The sequence below is a fragment of the Manihot esculenta genome, chromosome 8, assembly GCF_001659605.2.
Source record: "Manihot esculenta cultivar AM560-2 chromosome 8, M.esculenta_v8, whole genome shotgun sequence".
In the NCBI taxonomy this organism is placed as follows: Eukaryota; Viridiplantae; Streptophyta; class Magnoliopsida; order Malpighiales; family Euphorbiaceae; genus Manihot; species Manihot esculenta.
In genome coordinates, this window is record NC_035168.2 from 29,327,955 (window position 1) to 29,355,252 (window position 27,298).

Genomic DNA, 27,298 nt, shown 5'->3' on the forward strand with positions numbered 1-27,298 from the left:
TCACTCGCCAATATAACTCTTCTTGTTACTATTGTCAACGGCATGATCAAGAGGAGACTGTGGTGAATGGAAAAGCAATGGCGAAGGTGTGAGAACTTGAAGATTGAGAAGTGGCGACAGAGGCAACAGGAGAGAATTGAGATCCAATACATTGACACAAACATCAGTCTCACAAAAAAAAATTAATAGAAAAGCAATAGAATTGAATTTTATATACTATTCCTCATCTCAGAACAGTTTAATTCTCGTACCGGCTGATTCTAAAAAGAAAAAAAAGAAATTAAAAGAAGGCAGATATTGCACCTAATAGAAAATACTTTCTAGCAATATTATAAATAAAGAATTATAAATAACTTTGGAGTTTTTATAGATTGCATTATAAAGAAAGAAGTATTTACAGTGAGTTTAGCCACAGATTTTATTTTTATATAAAAAAATTTATATCAATAATAATAATAATAAATAATATATTAAATTATTTTCGATAAATTAACGATAGAAAAAGTAAATAATTAGTATTAGATTTTTTTTCAATCCCTAATCAGTCAAAAACTTTAAAAAATAACTTGAAATAAAAATCTAACATCTCTTTCTCCATTTTAAAGATCAACCGCCAAACTTCATTCTTTGCTTCTCCTTACACGACAGTTGCTCTTCCTAGCCTTTTTGATGCTGTCAACATCGATACACCTTTTGCTGAAAGTTTCCAAAACACTACGGATGGCCTGCACCAACTTTTGTGACACTCATTCACTCCTGCAGAAGCTACAACTCATTGTAGATAGCCCCTACTGTGCGCCTCCGCCGCCTGCAATCTCTCCCTTCTCTTGTAGGCAGCTTTTGAATTTTATCGAAAGGGTTAAAAGGTCAATATCTTTTTTTTTAATAAATTGAAATTGTAAGTATTTGTTGCGGATGATTTATGAAAAAATGTTATTTTTATCAAGATTTATGTTGATTATTGTTGAATTTTTATTAAATTAAAGTTAAATTTATTAAATTGATAGATAATTAGTGTTGAATTTATTAAATTAAAAAATAATTAGTGTTGAGTTTGTTAAATTGATAGATAATTAGTGTAGGATCTGTTAAATTGGTATAATTAGAGTTGTATTTATTTAATTAATATTGAATTAGTGTAAAATTCCTTAAATTGATGTTGAATTAGTGTAAAATTCATTAAATTGATGGGTAATTAGTGTTAGATTTATTAAATTTATATTAAATTAGTATTGAAATTATTAATTAAAATTGAATTAGCGTAAAATTTGTTAAATTGATAGGTAATTAGTGTTGAATTTATTAAATTGATAAATAATTGGTTGAGTTTGTTAATTAGTGTTATATTTGTTAAATTGATAGATAATTAGTTGTAGGGTTTCGTCAATTAAAGAATAATTAGTGTTAAATTTGTATATAATTAGAATTGAATTTGTTAAATTGATGGATATTAATGTTGAATTTATTAAATTAATGTATAATTAGAGTTAGACTTATTTAATTAATATTGAATTAGTGTAGGAATTATTAAATTGATATTGAATTAGTATAAAAATTATTAAATTAATGGCTAATTAGTATTGAATTTGTTAAATTAGTATATAATTAGAGTTAAATTTATTAAATTGATGGGTAATTAGTGTTGAATTTGTTAAATTTATGGATTATTAGCGTTGAGTTTATTAAATTGATTGAATTAGTGTTGTATTTGTTAAATTGATATTGAATTAGTGTTAGGTTTATTAAATTTATATGAGATTAGTGTTGAAATTGTTAAATTAATTTAGATAAGATGTGTTGGGTTTTGTTAAATTGATGGATAAGGAGTGATAGATTTGTTAAATTTATTTTATTAGTGTTGAATATGTTAAATTATTATGTAATTAATGTTGGATATCTGTTAACATTTAATTTCTAAATATTTACTATTAGCACATTATTTTTTTATTATTATTAGTATTAGTTGTGTATAGTTAATGAAATATATTATTTTTTTACTTATGAAAGTTATTTGAGTGTTATTATTGAGAATTTTGATAATAATTCTGAAAGTCTTTTGGTATGAATAAATAAATTGAAATTTTTATAAAGGAAGTGTGTATGATTTTGGATTTTTTAGGATTGCAAAATCAGAAATTTCAATTACTTTTTTCTTGTGTACATCCATTCATATTGGAGAATCTTCTCAAATTATAATATCTTTAGAGGTTGTACAAATTTCAAAGGAAAATCGGACGAAAATAAAAGAAAAAATAAAATACTTTCTTTGAAAAAAACAAATAGTGCCTGCAGTGCTTCACAAGCACGGTAGGCAGCTATCAAAGCCAGTCTTTTAATTTTCTTTTTATTAAAAAAAAACTCCAAAAAATGGCGTTGCTAGCTTTAATTTTTTTAAAATTATTATTATTATAATAAAATAATATATTTATATTATATTATTATTAATTTGATGATATTATCATAATTTTTTATAATAAAAATATTTTTTATTATTTTTTATAATATATTATATTATAATAATATATTTTATTATTTTTAATGTTTTAATTTTATAACAATAAAATTAAATAATATCAGTTATAAATTTAATAATAAATAGTTATTATATATTTTTTTTATTGCAGCCTAATGCCATTTTATTTCTCAACATATTACTTGAACTTTTTATTTAATTATTTCTTATGTGTCTTTACGACATAATATTTATAACATTAAATATATTTTAATATTATTTAATGTTAACGTAAAAATATTTTTAATGTTATATTATATATTATAAAATATATTTAATTATATTATAAATATATATAAATTTTTTTTTTAATAATAAGAAAGCCGGTCACGCAGCAGGGTTTTAGGAAAAAAAGTAATGTTAAACGCAGCATGCACATTTTAATTTCTTTCAGAAAAATTTAAAAAATTTCAACAACTTACCATGGAGAATCCTGCATACTGAGGTGCTATATCCTGATCAAATAGAGATTCATCAATTTGTATGTGATCATAAGGTAGGGCTTTTATAATTGTTTCTCTACGGAATGAATCAAGAACTTACTTGTATATTAAGAAGAAAGCCAGCTTGGCTGAAAGAACTCAAACTCAGGGCTGCTGTGATGAACATGGCAGCAGTCACTGGTATCTTGGCAAAATTTAAGCAGAGCAAAGACACCCCAGGTCCAATGAAACCAATAGACTGTAATGTGCATGATAATTACAGGTAATTAACTCAATAAAAATCTTGAAAATGAACAGATATCCAGTCATTTAAAAAATATAGAGGATGCTCTACGGCTCTACCTGCATGATCTTTCGGACTGGTGTGAAAGAATAGCCTGCCTTGATTAATGAATCTGATGCTGCTCCTGCAATGTAGCCAGAGACTGCCATTGCTCCCCAGAAACAGCACTAAACCAAGCTGCTTGCTTCAAGTTCACATTGAACACCTGCATTCAGGTAAAATTACGTATTAACTGAACAAAAACAAGCTACGCCCTCAGCAACTCCAAAGAAGGCACGAACGGCCAAGAGGGCAGCGGTGGAGTGGTTAGCAGCCTATGGAGTGAGAAGGGTAGCGAACCACAGTCCCACGCCCCATGCCAGCACTCTTTTTCCTCCATTTTTGTCTACCAAGGCTCCTCCTATTACTGATGAGAATATGTATCCCCACAGAAACGATGACTTCAACAAATAATTAAGGAAAGCATCTGTTAATTCTATTGGAATATGACCACCTAGTGTTTGTTATTTTATTAAAAGGGAAAGTCTGATATAAACTTGAGCTCGTAAGAAAATAAATTTAATAACCGTTGAGATTTGTGCATAATTAATTAAGGGCTATTAATATTAAAAATCTTTACTTTTGCATAGGTTTGCGATTTACTCCTCACTTTTCACAATTTCTAAAATTTTTATTCTGATTTAAATTGAAACGGAAGGAACTCTCCCATCTACGTGGCAAGCCACATGATTAATTTTATTATTTTTTAATAGAGTCAATTAATATATTATTAAGTAATTTTAAGTTAAAATAAAAAATTAAATAAAATATTATTAGAGTAATATGTCAAATGGCTCCATTAAATAATAGTAAAATAAACTTCGTGGCTTGCCATGTAAATAGAAACACATTCTCTCTAATCACAATTTGAAATCAAAGATAAATATTTTAAAATTTTTAAAGATTTAGTTTATTATATCAAAATTAAAAAAGAGAATTAAATTATAAAATAACGTAAAATTATAAATTTTGACATAAATAGCCTTAATTAAAATGTATATGGTGAATGTACAAAAAATATTTTAAAATATATAAAAGAAAATCGGTACAGAAATTAAATATTAATTTAATTTATTGAAATAGTAAAATAAATTCGTTTCACTACTATTCTTACTAATTAGATATGATTTTTCTAGCTGGACTCTAAAATTGTGCACAGTCTTACGTGCAACAACTAAATATTAGTTCAATTTTACCTAAAAAACAACTAAATATTAGTTTTTGCTAAAATCAACTGCAATTTCGGCGTCATAAAAGCACAGTGCAGAGTCCGTGAAACACAGAGGCTATATTCATGGATCTACCAGCATTCGTTCATATATATTGGAGGCTAACTCTTTTGGGACTATATGGAATTAGGCAGGCATGTATTTTTTATAATGATATGGAGTAAGGTAAGAACTATTCGGTTTAAATTGAAAAAATCGATCGAATTGAATTAATTTAAAATTTTAATTTAATTTTTTATTTATTTTAATTTGGTTTAGTTTTTAATTTTAAGAATTTTGGTTATTTCGATCCAATTTGATTTTGATCAGAAAAAAATCAAAAAATTAAATCAAACCGATAAGTGATAATAGTATATTATTTTCAATAATATAGAAAGATTAGATCGTATTAAAGTTAAAATATTTCAATTAAATTTTAAAATATTAAAAATAACATGTAAAAAATTAAAAATTTATTAAAAATTTAAATCGATTAAATCAAATCAAATCGAATCAAATCAAATCATTCTGATTTGGTTCGATTCAATTTCTGATTAAAATTAATTCGGTTCAATTTTTTTAAATACTAAAATTTTAATTTTTAATTTATTCAATTCGATTTAATTTTAAACCGAATCAAGTTAAAACATTCATAGACCTAAATACAAATAAAAATACTTAACTTAGAACACGTACATAGAGCTCCATATGTATATATATATATATATTGAGTTTATTTTGTAAAATTTAAATTAGTTTTAACATTTTTTAACTAATATATTTAAGAACTTTGTTTTCCAAATACAGTTAAACTGTAATTTTAAATAGATAAATTAATTAGTTGCCAAATTAATTTTAAAATAAATCAATAAGACATAGAAATATAAAATTTGAATTTCATACATTTTAAAATGTAATGTTTACATAATTATTTCCTAAATAGGTTTATAAAACTTTTTTAAATAAAATTCTTTATTAACATTAATTCACTAATAATAGATGCGAAAACAATATGTTATTTGACAAATGGAACTAATTAATTCCAATATTCTCAAAAAGAAAAAGATAACAAGCAATTTCAATTGATAAAAGAAAAAAAAAAACAAGCAATTTCAATTGATAAAAGATTATAATACACATATAAGTCTCTTTTTTTTTTTTTTTCTCCTCATGATTTTTAAGTTTTGCATGTTTTATTTGTTTAATTTCGTCTAAACTCTAAATTTACATAAAACGATTATGGCTATTTAGGATTTAAATATTTCATCCAAATTCCACTTTAAATTCCATCCATTTTCTTTCATTAAATTCAAAAATTAAAATTATAATTAAATTTTTTTTTAGTTAATAGAAATTTTATTGTCAAAGTCAACATACAACTGACAAGCTAAAATCTAGCAGAGTAGTCAAATGCAGACACTTAGACAGTGACTCGATTCTAAACAGATCAATGAACTGTGATTAGCTTGATGAGGAGTGAGTGCCCTTGAGATTTCATAAAGGTTCCTCCATACTTGACCTTGAGAAAAAGGACATGCAAAATATGAGTTGACCTTGAGAAAAAGGACATGCAAAATATGAGAAGACTGTCATGGGTCTATTGGGGAGACTTCAGTGGAGACCCTCCGACGCTCAAATTAGATATGAGACATTTTAATTTTAATAGAGTAAAGAGAAAAAGTTAGATATGAGACATTTTAATAGAGTAAAGAGAAATAAAACAAAGAGGAAAAGAGGAAGAGAAAGCTTCTTGAGAGTGCCTGTTGAAGGAGGCACTTGAGAGTTCTTCCGTGTATGTGTTAGAGAGAGAGAGCCACTTGTATGGTTGGTTTAAGGGTTTTCATACCTCGATCATCTGGGCATTCTTTAACTTACGTCCCGTCAGACTGGAGGAGGACATCCGATGGCAGGTATGTCCTGCCTCATTAATGATTGGTAGTTGGCTAATAAATGCGGAGTCAATTAGTCCATACCATATCCATTCATTTCTTATACGTCATATTAGTCTGTCTTTTTGCATGCGCATTTATAATCCTGATGATGTATCCAGAAGACAACCAACATATTGGAGGTCGACTTCTTACTCCAGTCCCATTAGGTCGTGCTCGGATTTCATTGAGGTCAGTAGTCTCCATATTTAATTCTTGTTTATAGTACGAGTCTTAAAGTAGTCGGCCTATTCATTCCAGGCATTAGTAAAGTCAAGGGTGCTAATGGTCTGATCTTTGTACTCCATAGGTCGGGCTTTTTACTGCCCGATCGGACCATATGGAAAGGATTACACGTCCATTCCAAATCTCGTGTACATGTGTCACGATCTTAACGGGCCCTATTTTTTATATATTATCAAATGCCCTTTCGCTTCTTTAAGGGTTATTATGATGGTTAGAGGAGCAAATTTATTTCCATTGAGACATTGTGGACAGTTTTCGACGCATTTTCCTTCCGAGAAACATGTCCTTATCGCTATCGATCTTCGAACAAAAGCTATTAAATGAAGGTAGTAATTATCAGGGGTTTTTTCAAAGAATCGCCGCCCAAGATTTCTTTTAGGGATTTTGAATTTTGAATTCTTTGGCCTATAAAAACCTTCCTTTGGACACTTTAAACCACTTTAGTATTTTTGAATTTTTTTTCCTTCTTGCTTCAAACTCCCTTCTTCTTCAGCTTTTCCTTTGAGAATTTTCCTGCTTCAGGTACGTCTCCCTTTTTCATGGCTCCCTTAGAGTTTTCTCTCGTAGATGGTTGCAGTTTAATGTTACCCCAAATAATCTTTGGAGAGCCATTCATGAAAAGTTGCTTCACATGGAGTCCTATCAAATTAGGGCTCCACACTCCTTTGAGAGAATTGCTCTATTCTCTTCTCCTCCTTCTCATGGGCTAGTCGATGCTCAATATGGCAAAATTAGTCTTTTAATTAAAATAATTCGACTATGGTATGTCTTTTTCTCTCTCTCGTTTCTTTGTGGAGGTCTTCTGGTTCTATCAAGTGCCTCCTCGGATGCTGACTCCTAACTATATTTTATTCATGTGTGCCTTTGAGGTGGTGTGCTGGGGATGGAGATTTAGACAATCTGTGAACCTCTTTAGGTCTCTCTTTAGGATCCTTAAGTCAAATAACAAGTTTTAGAACTTTAGTGGCCGTATGTGTTTGTTTATTTTCACAGGCCATAAAGATTCTATACGTCACTGAGTCGAAAGCTTTACTATTGTCTGGTTGAGTGGAGAACGGAGTTGGGGCTTCAACCTAACTTGGGAGGACATTGATTCTGAGTGTAATATTTTTTCCTGCTTGTTTGAGTGGGAGCAACTGTATTTTGCTCGTCTGACATCTTTTCCTTATAAGTACGATATTTTTAAATGTCTACAACTTCCTCTTGGGGGCAATTGTTATACCATTGGTATACATTGATTTCTTTCATTTTGTTTTCTTCTCCTCCTTGACTAAAATTTTTCATTTTTATGTTTCGCAGCTTCTAAGATTCCAATGAGTGAGACCACAATGCCCCAAAATTTCACCTTATCCACGAATTTCATCAAGCAGGCTATCAAGCAGTTCACTGCTCGAAAGGCTATGGAGGTCATTCATGATGCCCTTGGTCTTGACCCTCAATAAGAGGAGAATGCACAACCTGTGGCCATCATGGGACCTCCGTCAAATACAGCTGCGGAGGAGGGTATTGTGGAGACTGTGGAGGAAGTAGGCGCTGGGAAAATGGTTGGAGAGGGAGGTGTTCAGCAAATGTCTCACAAAGGAGATAACTCTCGTGGTCCCTTCGATACCTCTGCAATCCATGTTCTCCCGCCTGACCACTCTTCAGAAGGGGAGGTTGAGTGACCACTCTTCAAAAGGGGAGGATGAGTGACCACTCTTCAGAAGGGGAGGATGAGGCTTCAAGTGGCCTGATAAGGAAGAATTCCTAGTCCGCTTCTCAAAGGTCTTACCCTCCCCAGCCTCTAAAGAAGAAAAGGAGGCTAGTTAAAGAATCTTAGTTGCATAAGTCTCCGGGCAGGGGAGTCTCCTTAGGCAGTCGCGCAAGAAGCACCCCTGACACGGTAAGAGGAGATAAGGAGAGCCTGTCTACTGATGTCAATATAGAGCTGCCTCAGGCCCTGATTCCCCATGAGTCGGGGATTACTTATACCCTGAACCAAGAGTCGACCCCTACTTCTATTGCAGAGTTTCTCCGTAACCATGTCTTTGGGTCTTCTCCTGATATCTGTGATCCTTAGTTCTTGGGGACCTTTCGTCATCTGACTAAGCTTAGTGCATAGTTAGAGGCTAGCAGTTCGAAGCCTGTTAAAGAGCTTTTTACTGACTGCAAAAGATAAGTCCTCTCGGTATATTCTCTATTTACTTGTTTTACTAACTTCTGCTTTCTTCATCGTGTTAATTGTTTGTTTGTGTTCACAGGTCCTTAGTACCCTTGTCGAGTTGGAAGAAAAATTGAAAGGTGCCCAAGGGGTTGCTCGTGCTGAAATTGAGAGAGTTGGGTAAGAGGAGGCTACCCGTGTTGTCGCCTTAAAAGGAGAACATGAGGCGTGTTGTCGCCTTAAAAGGAGAACATGAGGCTAAGGTGAGGAGATTGAATGATTTACTTAAGCAGAGCCGTCTTCAAAATGATCGGGCTACTCAATTGGAGAATCAATTGATTAAAAAGTAGTCTAAAGCGACAACTCGATTGTCCTAAGTCCAAGCTAATGCAGAGCTGAAGGTTAAAGGCTTTCTTTCACAGACTTCCCAACTCGAGGGTGAGCTTTTGAAGATGTCTGAAGACTTGAAGCAAGCTCATCATCGCTTGGAAAAGTCTTGAGAGGATGCTCGCACCAGTGAAGCTATGAGGAATCAGTATAAATTGGAGGTAATTAAGCTCTCTACTCGTTGTAAGGAATATGATGCAGCCATAATAGATATGCACAAGAAAACTGAGAGCGTCAACAGGACCATGTATCAAAAATACCTGCAGGCTGATGAGCACAAATCCAAAATTCTCAATTCTGCTATGTGTTTTTATGCTAGCGGTTATAATTTGGGGCTGAAGGCTGGTCATGATGAGCTGAGAAAACCTCTTAGTGCTCTTCGATTAGCTGAGTGTGATTCTGATGATGAGAACGTGTAGTATGTCCTTGATGACTTATCAATTAAAAAGCCTGCTATGACCCCTGTCTCGAAGACCTCAGCTTCCAAAGCTCATACAACCTCTTTCTATGGTGCTTTAGGGAAGGATAGTGATCTATCCGGTCAGATGATTGTCAATCTCATTGCTCCAGAGGCCATAGATGCCCAAGTTTCTCCCTCGAGGGATGTTATTTTTGCAAACCCGACTGTCGAGGCTACTCGTGCTACTCCTACCATCTCCAGGGTTGAGTTTGACTTGGCTGGTGAACTTGCTTCTTCTAAGGAAGTTCAAGAGTATTTTCTTATTTGTAAATATATAGCAAGCTTGTCTTTGGCATGCCCTTATCATTATATAGCTTTTACTTTTTTGTAACACATTTTTTTTTATTAATGAAGATGCTTTCGTTTCTGTAACGACCCGAAAATCGGACCGCTACCGGCGCTAGGATCCAGATCGGCTTAAGGCCGCCGGGACCCGTAGCAAGCCTGACATATAACCTGTAAACCTGTATAATCCCATACATGATCCACAATATACATAAAAATTAAAACTTTTCTTTCCATGAACATCAACCAAACTCAACCTGTGCATAAACATTAACATAACATTAATCCCTCTGTGGGATCTCATCAGTGTCCCCAAGGGGTGACATAACATACGTTGAGTTGGTTTACATAAACATCGTAAAAAATCTCTAAGATCATGTGTTAAAGGGATAGCACAATCTATGGTCAAGCACACACTATCATCCATAAACCTCATTACATAACTATACTGTACTTTTACATTACAATTTGATCATGTCCATTGCTAGCTATTACATAAGCATGACTTCTTTACTCTATCCGGACTCCCGCACTATACTGTACCTGCAAGCCTGGGGGTAAAGGGAGAGGGGTGAGCTAAAAGCCCAGTGAGCTGAACTATAAAACATATTAACACTATACTTTAATGAAATGCATCATAACACAGACAATTCACATAAGGGTTGGGTGAACTTGTCACCAATTAGTCCAAGCTAACATAGTGCCAGGCCGTAGCATGGGGTCCTGGTCTTCCTGTCATACATACATTACTTACCATTATCACAGGGCCTCCTCTGGGCTCCTGGTCTTCGAGTCCACAATCGTGCCAGGCCGTAGAATGGGGTCCTGGTCTTTCATTTCCGTGCCAGGCCGTAGAATGGGGTCTTGGTCTTCCTGTCATGGACTAATTGGGTCATCCAACATTCACCCACATCAACAACAATCGATGCAATGCGGCATATTCGTGAATACTAATGCAATCATCCTATTGCATAATCATGATGCATGAAACATGATAAAACATTTAATTTAAAAGATTGAGTTTAGTTCCACTCACCTCTGGCTGACTCTGACAACACCGAAGCAGCTGAACTCACTGTTGGGGTCCTCGGTTCCTCGGGTCCGAACCTACACAGGTGGACTCAAATGAGGGACCAAACATGCTAGAATATAACTCTAAACTACTCCCCAAAAACCCCCCTAGAACATCATGAAAACATCACATAAAAACATGCAAGAAATGGCTGAACAGGGCACTTTCGGCGGCAGGTTCGGCGGCCGAAAGTCCCTCCAGAGCCGAAAGTCAGGCAGGTTCGGCGGCACCTTCGGCGGCCGAATCTCCCAGACAGATCCGAAAGTCTTCTTTCGGGGGCAAGCTTCGGCAGCCGAATGCTGCCTCCACAAGGGGGTTCGGCGGCCGAAAGTTCCTTCGGCTGCCGAACCTGGTTTCTCCCAAAAGGGCAGAAACTTGGCTCACATGAGCCTCTTGCCTCCCAAAACCTCAAATCATGCATAAAGCTCAACTAGGACATGCATACAAGTTCCTAGGGGTCTCAAACAATCATATACCCCAACTACAACACTTCAAACACACACAATCAACACACATTGCTCAAAACATCAATATTAACCCATAACTCAACATATATCCTAACATGCATTTCTACCCAAAGAACTCATAAAATCTTACTTAAAACACATAAGGAGCTTAAGATCGGCTCTTACCTCTTGAAGATCGAGAGGGAGACGACCTAAACTTGGAGATCCACGAAAATGAGCTCCTGAGTTCCCAAAGCTCCAAAACTTGTTTCAAAAGTTCAAAACCTTCAATGCAAGCTTAAAACTCAAGAAAAATGGTGGGGATTTGAAGGAAGAACACTAGATTTGGAAGAGGGAGGTCGGAAGCTAGCTGTGGCCGAAAATGGGAGAAAGCTCGCCCATTTCGGCCAAGTGACCCTTTTATAGGTGGCTGGCCAGGCCACGTTCGGGGGCCGAAAGTGCTTCCGCATGCATGCCATGTTCGGCGGCCGAACCTGGACTTCCCTCACTCATGCTTTCGGGGGCCTAACTGCCTCCAAAACGCATGCATGTTCGGCGGCCGAACTTGACTTTCGGCGGCCGAACTTGACTTTCGGCGGCCGAACCTGGGTTTTCCTCCAAGGACTTTTCATGCAAACACTCATTTAATTTCATACTTAAAACCATTAAAAACATGAAAACATTTTACAAAAACATGATTTTACCCTCCTAGAGGTCTCCGACATCCGAGATCCCACCGGACGGTAGGAATTCCGGTATCGGAGTCTAGCCGGGTATTACATTCTCCCCCCCTTAAGAACATTCGTCCCCGAATGTTCCTCGACTAGCACATGCATAGCAAACAACATAACATACTTACAAAAACACATAAACTCACAATAAACTAACCTTAGAAAAGATAAGGGTACTGCTAGAGCATGGACTCCCGTGTCTCCCAGGTGCATTCTTCCATATTGTGGTGGTTCCACAGGACTTTCACCATCGGGATTTCCTTGTTTCTCAGCTTCCTGATCTGGGTGTCTAGGATCCGTACTGGCTGCTCAACATAGGTGAGATCCTCTTGGATCTCCACATCAGGCTCACTAAGAACCTTGCCCGGATCTGACACGAACTTTCTCAACATAGAAACATGGAAAACCGGATGGACTCTCTCCATTGAAGCAGGTAAATCCAGCTTGTACAATACATTCCCAATCTTTTGCAAGACTTCAAAGGGTCCGATGTACCGCGGAGCCAGTTTACCCTTCTTCCCGAACCGAACCACTCCTTTCATTGGAGACACCTTGAGCAATACTAGATCCCCCTCCTGAAACTCTACCTGTCTTCTACGAATGTCTGCATAACTCTTCTGTCTGCTTGCAGCAGTCTTGATTCTCTCTCTGATTAAGGGTACCACCCTGCTGGTGATCTCTACTATCTCAGGCCCTGCCAAGGCCTTTTCTCCAACTTCTTCCCAGCAAACAGGTGACCTGCACTTCCTTCCATATAAAGCTTCATATGGAGCCATCCCGATGCTAGCATGATGGCTGTTATTGTAGGCAAACTCCACCAAGGGTAGATGCTACCTCCAAGAACCGCCAAAGTCCAGCACACACATTCTTAGCATATCTTCTATGGTCTGGATGGTCCTCTCTGACTGTCCGTCTGTCTGTGGATGGAAGGCAGTGCTGAAATCCAATCTAGTACCCATGGAATTCTGCAGACTCCGCCAAAACCTGGAGGTGAACTGGGGTCCTCTATCTGACACTATAGAAACAGGAACCCCATGCAGTCTGACTATCTCATCAACATACACCTGCGCCAACTTATCCACAGAATAGCCACTCCTAACAGGGATGAAGTGAGCAGATTTGGTGAGTCTGTCCACAATCACCCATATGGAGTCCAATCTGTTGGACGTCGCCGGTAACCCCACTACGAAGTCCATAGCTATATTCTCTCATTTCCACTCTGGAATAGGTAGCTGGTTAAGCATTCCAGCCGGCTTCTGATGTTCCAGCTTCACCCTCTGACATACTTCGCAGGCTGACACAAACTGTGCCACTTCTCTCTTCATAGCTGGCCACCAATAAACTTTCTTCAGATCTTGATACATCTTGGTGGCCCCGGGGTGAATGCTGTATCTTGCATTATGAGCCTCTCTCATAATGTCCCCTTTTAGCTCTGTGTCATCTGGTACACACAATCGACTCCCATAGCGGAGGATCCCCTTATTGTCGAATCTGAACTCACTGTCCTTGCCTGACTGAACAGTCCTGGCAATCTTCACTAACTCTGGGTCCTCATGCTGTTTCTGAGCCACTTGCTCCAGAAACACGGGTGTCACTTTCATCTGAGCAACCAAGGCACCTGTACCAGACAACTCCAACTGTAGACCTTCCTCAATGAGCTTGTAAAACTCCTTAACCACTGGTCTCCTCTCTGCCGTGATGTGGGATAGACTGCCTAGTGACTTCCGGCTTAGAGCGTCTGCCACGACATTCGCCTTACCCGGATGATACTGAATCTTGCAATCATAGTCACTTAGCAGCTCCACCCATCTCCTCTGTCTCAAGTTCAAATCTCTTTGACTCAGGATGTATTGCAGGCTTTTATGATCTGTGAAGATCTTACATTTAACCCCATAGAGGTAGTGCCTCCACATCTTGAGTGCAAAGATTACTGCTGCCATCTCCAGGTCATGTGTGGGGTAATTCAACTCATGCTTCTTCAACTGTCTAGAAGCATAAGCAATCACCCTCTCATTTTGCATAAGTACACAACCCAGTCCCACACGGGACGCATCACAAAAGACTGCAAAGTCTGCATCACTAGATGGCAGAGCTAAAACTGGTGCTGAAGTCAACCTCTTCTTAAGCTCTTCAAAACTCTTTTCGCACTGGTCGGTCCACAGAAACTTCTGATTCTTCCTGGTTAGTCTGGTCAGAGGAGCTGCTATCTTTGAGAAGTCCTGAACGAACCTCATGTAGTAACCTGCCAAACCCAAGAAACTCCTGATCTCTGTCACTGAAGTGGGTCTAGGCCAGTTAGCCACAGTTTCGGTCTTCTTGGGGTCCACCTCTATCCCATTCTCTGACACTACATGCCCCAAGAACAAAATGCTCCTTAGCCAGAACTCACACTTGGAGAACTTGGCATACAAGCCATGTTCCCTCAAGGTCTGTAGAACCAACCTCAGATGATGGGCATGCTCCTCTGCATTCCTGGAATACACCAAGATATCATCTATGAAGACAATAACGAAGTGATCCAGGTACTGGCTAAACACTCTGTTCATGAGGTCCATGAATGCTGCAGGGGCGTTGGTTAACCCGAACGGCATTACAAGGAACTCAAAATGCCCATATCTGGTCCTGAAAGCTGTCTTTGGTACGTCCTCTTCCCTGATCCTCAACTGATGATACCCGGACCTCAGATCTATTTTGGAGAAACAACCCGCTCCTGCTAGCTGGTCGAATAGATCGTCGATCCTTGGCAATGGGTACTTGTTCTTGGTAGTGACTTTGTTCAACTGCCTGTAGTCGATACAAAGTCTAAGGGATCCATCCTTCTTTCTCACAAACAAAACTGAAGCATCCCAGGGTGAGGTACTCGGTCGGATGAAGCCCTTGTCTACCAGCTCCTGCAACTGCTCCTTCAACTCTTTCAATTCTGCTGGCGCCATCCTGTAGGGAGGGATAGAGATCGGTCGGGTTCCAGGCATCAGTTCTATCTCGAACTCTATCTCCCTAGCAGGTGGTAAACCTGGCAGCTCGTCTGGGAACACATCTAAGAACTCTCTAACCACTGGCACCGAGGCGGGCTCTCTAACCTGACTGCTAAGCTCTCTCACATGAGCCAAATACCCCTGACATCCCCTCCTGAGCAACCTACGAGCCTGAAGAGCTGATATCAGACCTCTAGGTGTACCCCTCCTGTCTCCTCTGAAGACAACCTCAGACCCATCCTGACCTCTGAACCTGACTACCTTGTCCCTGCAGTCCAAGGTAGCACCATGGGTAGATAATCAGTCCATCCCTAGAATGACGTCAAAATCTGTCAAATCTAGAACCACTAGATCGGCGGACAAGCATCTTCCCTCAACAAACACAGGACTACACTGGCAGACTGATTCTGCCACAGATGGATCACACTTGGGTCCACTGACCCAGAGAGGACACTCTAACCCAGAAGTCATCAGACCTAACCTCCCCACGGCTCTCGGAGCAATAAAAGAATGAGATGCACCAGGGTCCATCAAGGCATACACATCTGAACAACCAATAATTAAGTTACCTGCCACTACGGCGTTAGATGCATCTGCCTCCTGCTGTGTCATTGTGAAGATCCGTGCTGGAGCTGATGGACCTTCACCTCTGAAGCCCGCTGAAGAAGAGGCTGCCCCTCTCCCTCTGCCTCTGCCACTGGCCTGAGTCATGGCTGGAGCTGCTGGCTGCGCCACACTGCCTGAAGCTGTCTGCTGGGACTGAGCCATCGGGACTGCTCTTGGACAATCTCGAGCCATATGTCCCTCCTGACCACATCTGAAACAGGCATTCGTCCCAAACCGACATACTCCCCTGTGTGGCTTACCACACCTCGCACAAACTGCATTATCCGCACCAGAGCTTGAGCCACTCCCAAATCCCAGACTGGACTTGACTTTATTCCAGAACTTATTCTTCTTACCCTTGGGCTTACCCCATCTCTTACTGCCTGAAGCTGCTGCACTCAGGGTAGAGGGATCTAATCTTCCCCCACCCGGAGTTTTAGAACCGGAAGACTGTGCCACTGATTGCTTAACTGCCCCCTGAACGATGGCACTGGCCTCCATTTTCCTGGCCATATCCACTATGGCATGGAAGCTCTCCCTGTCCACTGATTGAATCAAGGAGGAATACCTGGAATGAAGTTTCATGACATACCTCCTTGACTTCTTCGAATCTGTATCCAGACTCTGCCCTGCAAAAGGCAACAACTCCAAGAATCTGTCGGTGTACTCCTCTACACTCATTTCATCCGTCTGCCTCAACTGTTCAAACTCTATCATCTTCAGCTCCCTTGAACTATCGGGAAAAGCCCATCCTGCAAACTCGTTTGCAAACTCTTCCCAAGTCATGCTGTCCACTCTCGGGTTCACATAATTCTTGAACCACTCCCGTGCCTTCTTGCACTTAAGCGTGAACCCGGCCATCTGAATGGCTCTACTGTCATCAGCCCCAATCTCCTCTGTGATCACTTTAACCCTTTCAAGATATACAAATGGGTCATCCCCTTTTTCATACTGGGGAGCACCCAATTTCATGTAGTCAGTCATCTTAACCTTGCTCCCACTGGCTGAGCTAGGTTTAGATGGCTGAGCAACTGGGGCTGCTGGTTCTGTAGGTGGTGGAGGTGGTGCAACATTTTCTGAGGTAGGGTTTGCTGGATTTGGATAGTAGGGTGGAGGTGGATACATTGGGTACTGAGAGTATGGTGGGTAGTATGGTGGGTATGGCATCTGTGTGGGATAAGGGGTGAAACTAGGGTAATTCGATGTACCTCCCATCGAATACCCGGGATGTTGTGAGAAATGTGGGTAGTGAGGTGGCTGTACAAATCCCGAGGCCTGAGTGCCTCCTTGGGACTCTCCCATACCTTCCTCTGACATGCTAACTCCCAGACTGCCATCTCTCCTCTGCTCTACATCCATCTCATCCCCCATGCTCTCAGACATTCCTCCCTGAACTGTTCCTCTGACTGATCTGCTTCTACTCAGATCCAAAGACCTTCTAGGGTCTCTTGCTGCTCTATCTCTGTTAGACCTACTAGACATTGCCCTAGGCAATGCTGGAGGACGGGCGCTCATGCCCTCATCCTCAGGTGGTACTCCAGTCAATCTTACTGATCGACGAGTTCCTCTCATCCTGTTTTCTGAAAAACGGTGCACAACACATAAACATTAGCATCATATGGTTCATGTGGGCACACATGAACCCGCATCACATACATCACATATCATAGCATATCATTAATGCACATGCATATTATCATGGCATTTCACATCATCATGCAAGAAAGGACTCCACATCCTATCCTAGTGGACATGATCTTTCCCTATTGTGCTTGACCTTCTATAACATCTATGAGCCCGACACTCTAGGTCCGACCATATGAACCTAGGGCTCTGATACCATTCTGTAACGACCCGAAAATCGGACCGCTACCGGCGCTAGGATCCAGATCGGCTTAAGGCCGCCGGGACCCGTAGCAAGCCTGACATATAACCTGTAAACCTGTATAATCCCATACATGATCCACAATATACATAAAAATTAAAACTTTTCTTTCCATGAACATCAACCAAACTCAACCTGTGCATAAACATTAACATAACATTGATCCCTCTGTGGGATCTCATCAGTGTCCCCAAGGGGTGACATAACATACGTTGAGTTGGTTTACATAAACATCGTAAAAAATCTCTAAGATCATGTGTTAAAGGGATAGCACAATCTATGGTCAAGCACACACTATCATCCATAAACCTCATTACATAACTATACTGTACTTTTACATTACAATTTGATCATGTCCATTGCTAGCTATTGCATAAGCATGACTTCTTTACTCTATCCGGACTCCCGCACTATACTGTACCTGCAAGCCTGGGGGTAAAGGGAGAGGGGTGAGCTAAAAGCCCAGTGAGCTGAACTATAAAACATATTAACACTATGCTTTAATGAAATGCATCATAACACAGACAATTCACATAAGGGTTGGGTGAACTTGTCACCAATTAGTCCAAGCTAACATAGCGCCAGGCCGTAGCATGGGGTCCTGGTCTTCCTGTCATACATACATTACTTACCATTATCCCAGGGCCTCCTCTAGGCTCCTGGTCTTCGAGTCCACAATCGTGCCAAGCCGTAGAATGGGGTCCTGGTCTTTCATTTCCGTGCCAAGCCGTAGAATGGGGTCCTGGTCTTCCTGTCATGGACTAATTGGGTCATCCAACATTCACCCACATCAACAACAATCGATGCAATGCGGCATATTCGTGAATACTAATGCAATCATCCTATTGCATAATCATGATGCATGAAACATGATAAAACATTTAATTTAAAAGATTGAGTTTAGTTCCACTCACCTCTGGCTGACTCTGACAACACCGAAGCAGCTGAACTCACTGCTGGGGTCCTCGGTTCCTCGGGTCCGAACCTACACAGGTGGACTCAAATGAGGGACCAAACATGCTAGAACATAACTCTAAACTACTCCCCAAAAACCCCCCTAGAACATCATGAAAACATCACATAAAAACATGCAAGAAATGGCTGAACAGGGCACTTTCGGCGGCAGGTTCGGCGGCCGAAAGTCCCTCCAGAGCCGAAAGTCAGGCAGGTTCGGCGGCACCTTCGGCGGCCGAATCTCCCAGACAGATCCGAAAGTCTTCTTTCGGGGGCAAGTTTCGGCAGCCGAATGTTGCCTCCACAAGGGGGTTCGGCGGCCGAAAGTTCCTTCGGCTGCCGAACCTGGTTTCTCCCAAAAGGGCAGAAACTTGGCTCACATGAGCCTCTTGCCTCCCAAAACCTCAAATCATGCATAAAGCTCAACTAGGACATGCATACAAGTTCCTAGGGGTCTCAAACAATCATATACCCCAACTACAACACTTCAAACACACACAATCAACACACATTGCTCAAAACATCAATATTAACCCATAACTCAACATATATCCTAACATGCATTTCTACCCAAAGAACTCATAAAATTTTACTTAAAACACATAAGAAGCTTAAGATCGGCTCTTACCTCTTGAAGATCGAGAGGGAGACGACCTAAACTTGGAGATCCACGAAAATGAGCTCCTGAGTTCCCAAAGCTCCAAAACTTGTTTCAAAAGTTCAAAACCTTCAATGCAAGCTTAAAACTCAAGAAAAATGGTGGGGATTTGAAGGAAGAACACTAGATTTGGAAGAGGGAGGTCGGAAGCTAGCTGTGGCCGAAAATGGGAGAAAGCTCGCCCATTTCGGCCAAGTGACCCTTTTATAGGTGGCTGGCCAGGCCACGTTCGGGGGCCGAAAGTGCTTCCGCATGCATGCCATGTTCGGCGGCCGAACTTGAGTTTCGGCGGCCGAACCTGGACTTCCCTCACTCATGCTTTCGGGGGCCTAACGTGCCTCCAAAACGCATGCATGTTCGGCGGCCGAACTTGACTTTCGGCAGCCGAACCTGGGTTTTCCTCCAAGGACTTCATGCAAACACTCATTTAATTTCATACTTAAAACCATTAAAAACATGAAAACATTTTACAAAAACATGATTTTACCCTCCTAGAGGTCTCCGACATCCGAGATCCCACCGGACGGTAGGAATTCCGGTATCGGAGTCTAGCCGGGTATTACAGTTTCTTTATCATTTTTCAATGTTTGACATTTTTTTGCCCTTATGTTGGACTTTATTTTCTTATTGGGCATTATCAACCATGTCGTTTATATGATATCTTAATGTATCGTTAGGTCGGCAAGTCATTTATAACTTGCTTTAGCCTTGATGATATGTCGGGGTAACCATGCTTAGGATTCATATAAACGAAAAGAGTAACATATAATTTATTTAATAAAGATCATAACAAAAACTAGCGTAAATTGTTGTATGCAATCTTTGATCTATGATTTAAACATTTCCAAGGATCGGGATGCCCTTCACTTTTCTTTTTATGTTATCAATTTGTACTTCTTTTAGAAAAGAACTTTTAGGTTTTTCAAGAACTGAATTATTTTTTCGATCGTTTTTTGTGTTCTTTAGACCTGAGTTTTCATAAGCGTTTCAGTTCTTTATCGGGCTCTTTAGACCTTATTGTTACTATGAGCATTTTAGCTCTTTATCAGACTTATTAGCCCTGATTATTTTTATGAGCATTTTAGCTCTTCACCAAGCTCTTTAGTCTAGATTCTTCGTTTGAGCTCTTTAGGTTAGATTCTTCGTTCGAGCTCTTTTGCCTCTATATTATTCCGGACTCTTTAGCCCTGATTCTTTATTAGAGCTCTTCGGCTCTCTGTGTTATTCCGAACTCTTTAGCCCTGAGTATTTTTCCTGAGTGTTTCAGCTCTTTATCGAACTTTTTAGCCTTGATTATTTTTATGAGCATTTCAACTATTCACTGGGCTCTTAATGAATATAAATATTGATCATTTTACAATTTTCAAATCACATAGCAGCATACTTAAATAAATACTCTCTTTCTCAATGAATTCATATTAATATTAATTACCGATGAGAGCTTTTAAACTACTTCCATATATTATCATGTTTGGACTCATATACACAAGACTTTCGTCTAAGATAATTTTATAATTAGTCATAATAACAAAAATACTTTGAGTTAAAGAAGTAACTGTGCAGCTTAGTTAACTTGCACAATCACCTTTCTTCCACGAATGATGGATCGCCCTTGTATTGCACTTTCTCCTCATATCAGCATCTTTCTTTATCCGACTTTTACCGTGTGGCTTTTAGATGTAGCTGGTGATTCTCAGGTCTTTCCACCATCTCTCTTCCATCTGGTATTTCTTGTTGCTGGTTGTTAGCTTTTTTTAATTTTCTATATGGATCTTAATGGATTTTGTTTGGAAATTCAAGCAACATGATAGTCTCCTCATTCCCATAGACGGTGCCAATTCATCCAAATTCCACTTTAAATTCCATCCATTTTCCTTCATTAAATTTAAAAACTAAAATTGAAATTAATTTTTTTTAATAGAAATTTTATTGCCAAAGTCAACATACAGTAAAACCATACAAAATCACTATTCTGTCAAGTTTCCCATACAAAAAGCCTAAAATAAAAAAGACCCAGCAACTCCCTCCTTAGCGACCCCTTCAGAATGCGGTCCTACAATCACTAAGGAAAGCACATCTTCCTTCTGATGAGAGTCAGGTCCCAGCACCTCGTGAACAACCTCCATAGTCTTCTGATGAGTGAACTGCTCGACTACCTGCTTAATAAAATCCTTAGACAATGTGAAATTCCCGGGCGCTGAAGTCTTTTCCATTGGAATGGCAAAAGATACAAGACCACAAAAAATAAGTTTTAATCAAGAAAAAAAGAACCAGAAATACAAAAAGCAAAGTAATAAGTACCAGCAGCATAACAATCACTCCTAGGAGGGAGCTTGAGACACTTGAAAACATCATACTTAAAGGGAAGAGAGGCTAGTGAAGCAAAATCCCACTTCTGCTCTCCCTTTAAACGAATGACGGCGAAACTCTCTATCATGTGACAGGTAGAGTCTTTATGACCAATAAAAATAGACAGACCCATCCAACCACTAAAACTCTAGAATCCATTATTTGATTTGGTGATCCTAAAGAAAGACCTAAAAAGGCTAACAGATGGCCTGAAGCTCTAGCCCTAACACACTGCTAAAAGGCTCTCATGAACAAGATAGAATTAGGAGTTAGCATCTTAGGAGAGACCCTATAAAACCTAAAAATCACAATGCAAAAATCGGAAAGAGGAAAAGACAACATGTACTAAAACTGTTTTAGGAAGAAAATTAACTTTTCCCATTTTAAGCATCCTCAAGACCAGCAAGAGGAGGAGAAGAAAAAAGTATGATACGCTGGGTAGAACGAGGAGCTCGAATATAATAAGAAAGAGTGAATAAAAGCTCCTTAGAAATAACTCGACAGAGGTTACTAAAAGTAACATTATTAAGAGTCTCTCGACCAAAGAAAACTCAATAAGGGCCATAGCAAAAGAAGACGTGCCTGTAGTAGAAAAATCCAATAAAAAAGCAAAGGAAGAGGAGAGTTCGAAGTAGAAAGACAAAGTTCAAAATGCCAATGTAATACCCGGCTAGATTCCGGTATCAGAATTCCTACCGTCCGGTGGAATCTCGGATGTCGGAGACCTCTAGAAGGGTAAAACCATGTTTTCATGAAATGTTTTAATGTTTTTGATGATTTTAAGTAAAGAGGAAATGAGTTTTTGGAATAAAAACACCCTTGGAGGAAACTCAGGTTCGGCAAGAGGAAATGAGTTTTTGGAATAAAAACACCCTTGGAGGAAACTCAGGTTCGGCCGCCGAACATGCATGCTTTTCGGGTGAGCCTTAGGCCCCCGAAGGCATAAGTGAGGGAAGCCCAGGTTCGGCCGCCGAACCTCAAGTTCGGCCGCCGAACATGGCATGCATGCGGGGGTACGTTCGGCTCCAGAATGTGGCCTGGCCAGCCACTATAAAAGAGCCCCTTAGCCGAAATGGGCGAGCTTTCTCCCCATTTTCGGCCAAGGTGAGCCCTTCCGCCGTTCCTCACCATCCTTGAGTTCTTTCCTCCAAATCTTTCAAGATTTTCACAAGTTTTTGCTTTGTTTTGAAGATTTTCGAGTTTAAAGCAAGTTTTGGAGCTTTGAGGTTCAAGAACTCAAAAATCTCCCACCTCCGAGTTTAGGACGTCTCTCTCTCGATCTTCAAGAGGTAAGAGCCGATCTTAAGCTCATTTCATGTTTAAAGTAAGTTTTATGCAAGATCTATGGGGTAGAATGCATGTTTAGCTCATAGTTAGGTTTTTGAGTTAATGTTATGTTTTGAGCAATGTATGTTGGATTTGTGTTGTTGTTGTGTGTTGTAGTTGGGGTTTAAGTTAGTTTGAAGCCCCTAGGAGCCAATGTATGTATATTTGCATGTTTTGGTTGAGCTAAATGCATGATTGGAAGTTTTGGAGGCAAATGTGCTTAAAGGAGCCAAGTTTCTGCCCTTTGGCAGAAACCAGGTTCGGCAGCCGAAGGAACTTTCGATCGCCGAACATGGCTTGGGAGGCAGGCCTTTCGGCTGCCGAAGTTGCCCCCGAAAAGAGACTTTCGTCTCTGTCTGGGACTTTCGGCCACCGAAGGTGCCGCCGAACCTGCCTGGGTTTCGGCTCTGGAGGGACTTTCGGCCGCCGAAGGTGCCGCCGAACCTGCCCTGTTCTGCCTTCCTTTGCATGTTTTTGCATGATTGTTTGAGGTGTTTTAGGGGGTTTTTGGGGGATGTTTTTAGAGTTATGTTCTAGTTGTTTGGTCCCTCATTTGAGTCCACCTGTGTAGGTTCGGACCCGAGGAACCGAGGACCCCAGCAGTGAGTTCAGCTGCTTCTGAGTCAGTAGAGCTTCAGCAAGAGGTGAGTAGAATAAACCTTATGTTTTTAAAGCAAATGAATTATACAGTTGAGCATGTTCATGCATCATGAACGCCATGTGATGAAATAGGTTGTTTGCATTAGAACCCACGAATATGTTGCATTGCATTTATGATGTTGATGTGGATTGGTTATTGGATGACCCTTTAGTCCTCATATGATATGATGATGCTACGGCATGGTATAGTATGGAAGTCCAGGTTGTACCCATTCTACGTCCCTGGCACTATGTAAGAGAAAGTCCAGGTTGTACCCATTCTACGTCCCTGGCACATTGGTATGTTATGATATGTTATGTTAAGAGAAAGACCGGTTGTACCCATTCTACGTCCCGACACTTTGGAATGTAGAGGACTATTGGTGACAATACCATCCGAGATGTGATTTGTTGTGATGTGTTGCATTACATGATGGCATGAGATTTTAAATGTTGTTTTCTATTATTCTGCTCACTGGGCTCTAGTAGCTCACCCCTTCTCCCTAATCCCCCAGGATTGCAGGTACGGGCTAGACAGAGGAGTCAAGAAGAGTAAAGTCTTATGTTTGTAATAGATAGATAGTGGACATGGTAAAATTGTATAATGATGTAAAGTTAAATAGTTATGTTATGTATAATGATATTGAGGTTTAGAAGTGTGCTTGGCCATAGTTCATAGTAATCCCTTGTTGATACATGATCTTAATGTCTATTGATGTTTATGTTTAACCAACTCAACTTATAATGTATCGCCCATTGGGGCATTGATGAGATCCCACTGAGGGGTCAAGTTTATGATTAAGATTATGTTTAGTGCTTGCTCAGGTTGAGTTTGGTGTATGAGGAATGAATGAAAGAAAAGTTTTAATTTTTATGTATGATTGTTGATCATGTATGGGATTAAACAGGTTTACAGGTTACATGTCAGGCTTGCTACGGGTCCCGGCGGCCTTAAGCCGATCTGAATCCTAGCGCCGGTAGCGGTCCGATTTTCGGGTCGTTACAGCCAAAGTATACTAAAGCGTCCAGGAGAGGCTTTTATAGGCTGCAGAATTCAAATTTGTAATTCTCCAAATGATCTTGGGCAATAGTTCTTTGAAAACCCCCCCCCCCCCGATAATCATTGCCTTCATTTAATGGCGTCTGTTCGAGAATCGACAACGATGAGGGCATGTTTCTCGTAGGGAAATACGTTAAAAACTGTCCATAACGACTCCCTAAAATTAAATTCTCTCCTCCAACTGTCATAAATAATCTTTGGAGAAGCAAAAGGGCATCTGATAACATATAAATAACAGGGTCTGTTAAGATCACAATACGTACACATAGGATTCAAGAAGGTTCCATGAATCTCACCAATTGGTCCAATTGCGCAGTAGAAAGCTCAACCTATAAGGTACAAAGGTCAGACTACCAACACCGTTGACCCTGCCAAAAGCCCGAAATGAACGGGTAGACATTTTTAAAGCTCATACCACAAAGAGATACTAAATGCGGGTACAACTGACTTTAGTGACCAAGGGGAACCCACTATAGTACAGATCAGGTGAGCTCGACACGACTTGATAAAATCAAGATAGGATGTTGACCTCTAGCACATTGGTCATCCCCTCGGTATATCACTAAGGTCATGAATGCACGTGCGGTAAAACAAATTGACGTGATGTATACGATAGACATGGTATAAACTAGCTAGCTCTGCATTTATTAACCAACCGTCCATCATTAATGAACCCTTAACACACCTGCGAAAGGACATCCCCGTCCAGTCTGATATGACATGACACCAAGGGTGTCAGAATGATCAGGAATATATATACCACTGATCTAACCCAAAGCAGGGAGAACCTAACTATCGCTCTCACACATGATCTCTCACACTTTTACACATACTCTCGGACACATCCTCTCTTTTTTTCTCTCCGAAACTTCCTCTTTCTCTTCACTACTCTATTTTTATTTCTCTTTTGCATCTATTTCCATAATGCATCTCTCTAAAAGTCTTAGATTTAACTTGAATGTCAGAAGATCTCCACCGCATCCCCGGTAGACCCCTAACCATTTTTTCATATTTTCTAAGTCCCTTCCTTAAGATCAAGTATAGAAGGATCAATATGAAATCTTAAAGTCATTCACTCTTTATCAAACCGATCACGATTTATTGATTTACCCATCGAATTAAATCACAGTTCAAGTATCTCCATCTAGTGACCCCATCGAATCTCAGCTCATCAATTATAAATGCGTGAAATCGGTTAGCACACAACCCTAATTCCTAATTTTTCGTATAATTTTCATATCATACTCAGTTCGCCTCTAAAATTGTCAGCCACCTTTATTATGTCCTTCTTTTCATTATCAGAAGTATAGTGTAACACACGTCTCCTTCAATTTCAGGAGTCGACGAGCCATTACAGTATTTTTCTCAAACATATCATGTACACGCTCTGCTCTGTCTTTCATGATAAATAAAACGACACCGAATCACTTCATATCCAAACAGACTCATTGTTTAATACGTACTACAATTCCAATCTGGTTTTCCATAAAAAAATAAATAAATAAATAAATAAAAATGATAGATTCGAAAGTTGAAATTAAAAGGACGTTTGGCTAATTACAGTAATAGTATTTTGATTAATATTTGTTGCGATAGCACATTTATTGAATATATTTAAATAAGATTCTCAAGTAAAAAAATAAATTAAATAAGGAAAAGAAAAAAAAAGGGATTTGCATTTACCTGGACGATGCCGAGAAAGGAACTGGACCAACCGTATTTGGCAGCGAGAGGAACAACAGCGACGGGCATGACAACACGATCAGCATTACAAAGGCACATAACGCACGCCGTTAAAGCCACCACCTTATACCTCTCTGACACCATACTAACTTCACCTTCTCTGCCTCCCATCAACATTTCTCTCTCGATACTCTCCGCCGTACACCTCAACCCTCCGCTCTGACTCCTCTCCTTCAAAACCCCTCCTCTGCTCCTCCAATCACTGTCCCATTTAATACTCTGTTTCGGGATTCTTCGTTCAAATCTCAACTGGATTCTCCCAAATTTGATCAAATTTGATTAAGAGAACAAGACAGGAGCGGAGCTCGGTGAGGAAGAACGTAGCAGAGTATTAGCCTCCATGAGAGGGCAGGTGAGAGAATAAAATAATATGGAGAATTAAGCAGTATCAGAAAGTTACCTTTTTATCCATTAGAAATAAAAATGAAAGGAAGCTGCGAGAAAGATCTTTATATGAGATTGTTGCAAGATGGGAAAGTTTTAGAGGATACATTAAATAAAAATATTTAATGTATTAATAATTTAATAATAAAAATTTTAATTTTATTAATTAAAAATATCACGTCGTTTATATCATGGGGTACTCCCATATCACCAAATAATTGCTCTGCTAAGGGTATTTTGGGTACTAAAAAGTTATTAGGTTGAGAGTCGAACTTGTAGTTGTGGTGCAAGTAGGCCTGAGCATTATTCGATTTAAATTGAAATAATCGACCGAATCGATTAATTTTGAAAATTTGATTCGATTTTATTTTTAATTCGGTTCGGTTCGATTTTAATTTTCTGAAAAATTGATAATTTTGGTTCGGTTCAGTTTTAGATTCAAAAATTTCGATTAAACCGAACCGAACCGAAATCACTTATACTACGTCGTTTTGAAATGTACCCTTATTTACCCTAGATCTAAAACCCGTGCCACACTT

At 39.2% G+C, this 27,298-nt stretch overlaps 1 pseudogene; it reads right to left on the bottom strand.

The window, feature by feature from the left end:
• LOC110621509 lies at positions 1-26,814 on the bottom strand (annotated as a pseudogene).
• Between the last annotated feature and the right edge of the window lie 484 nt (positions 26,815-27,298).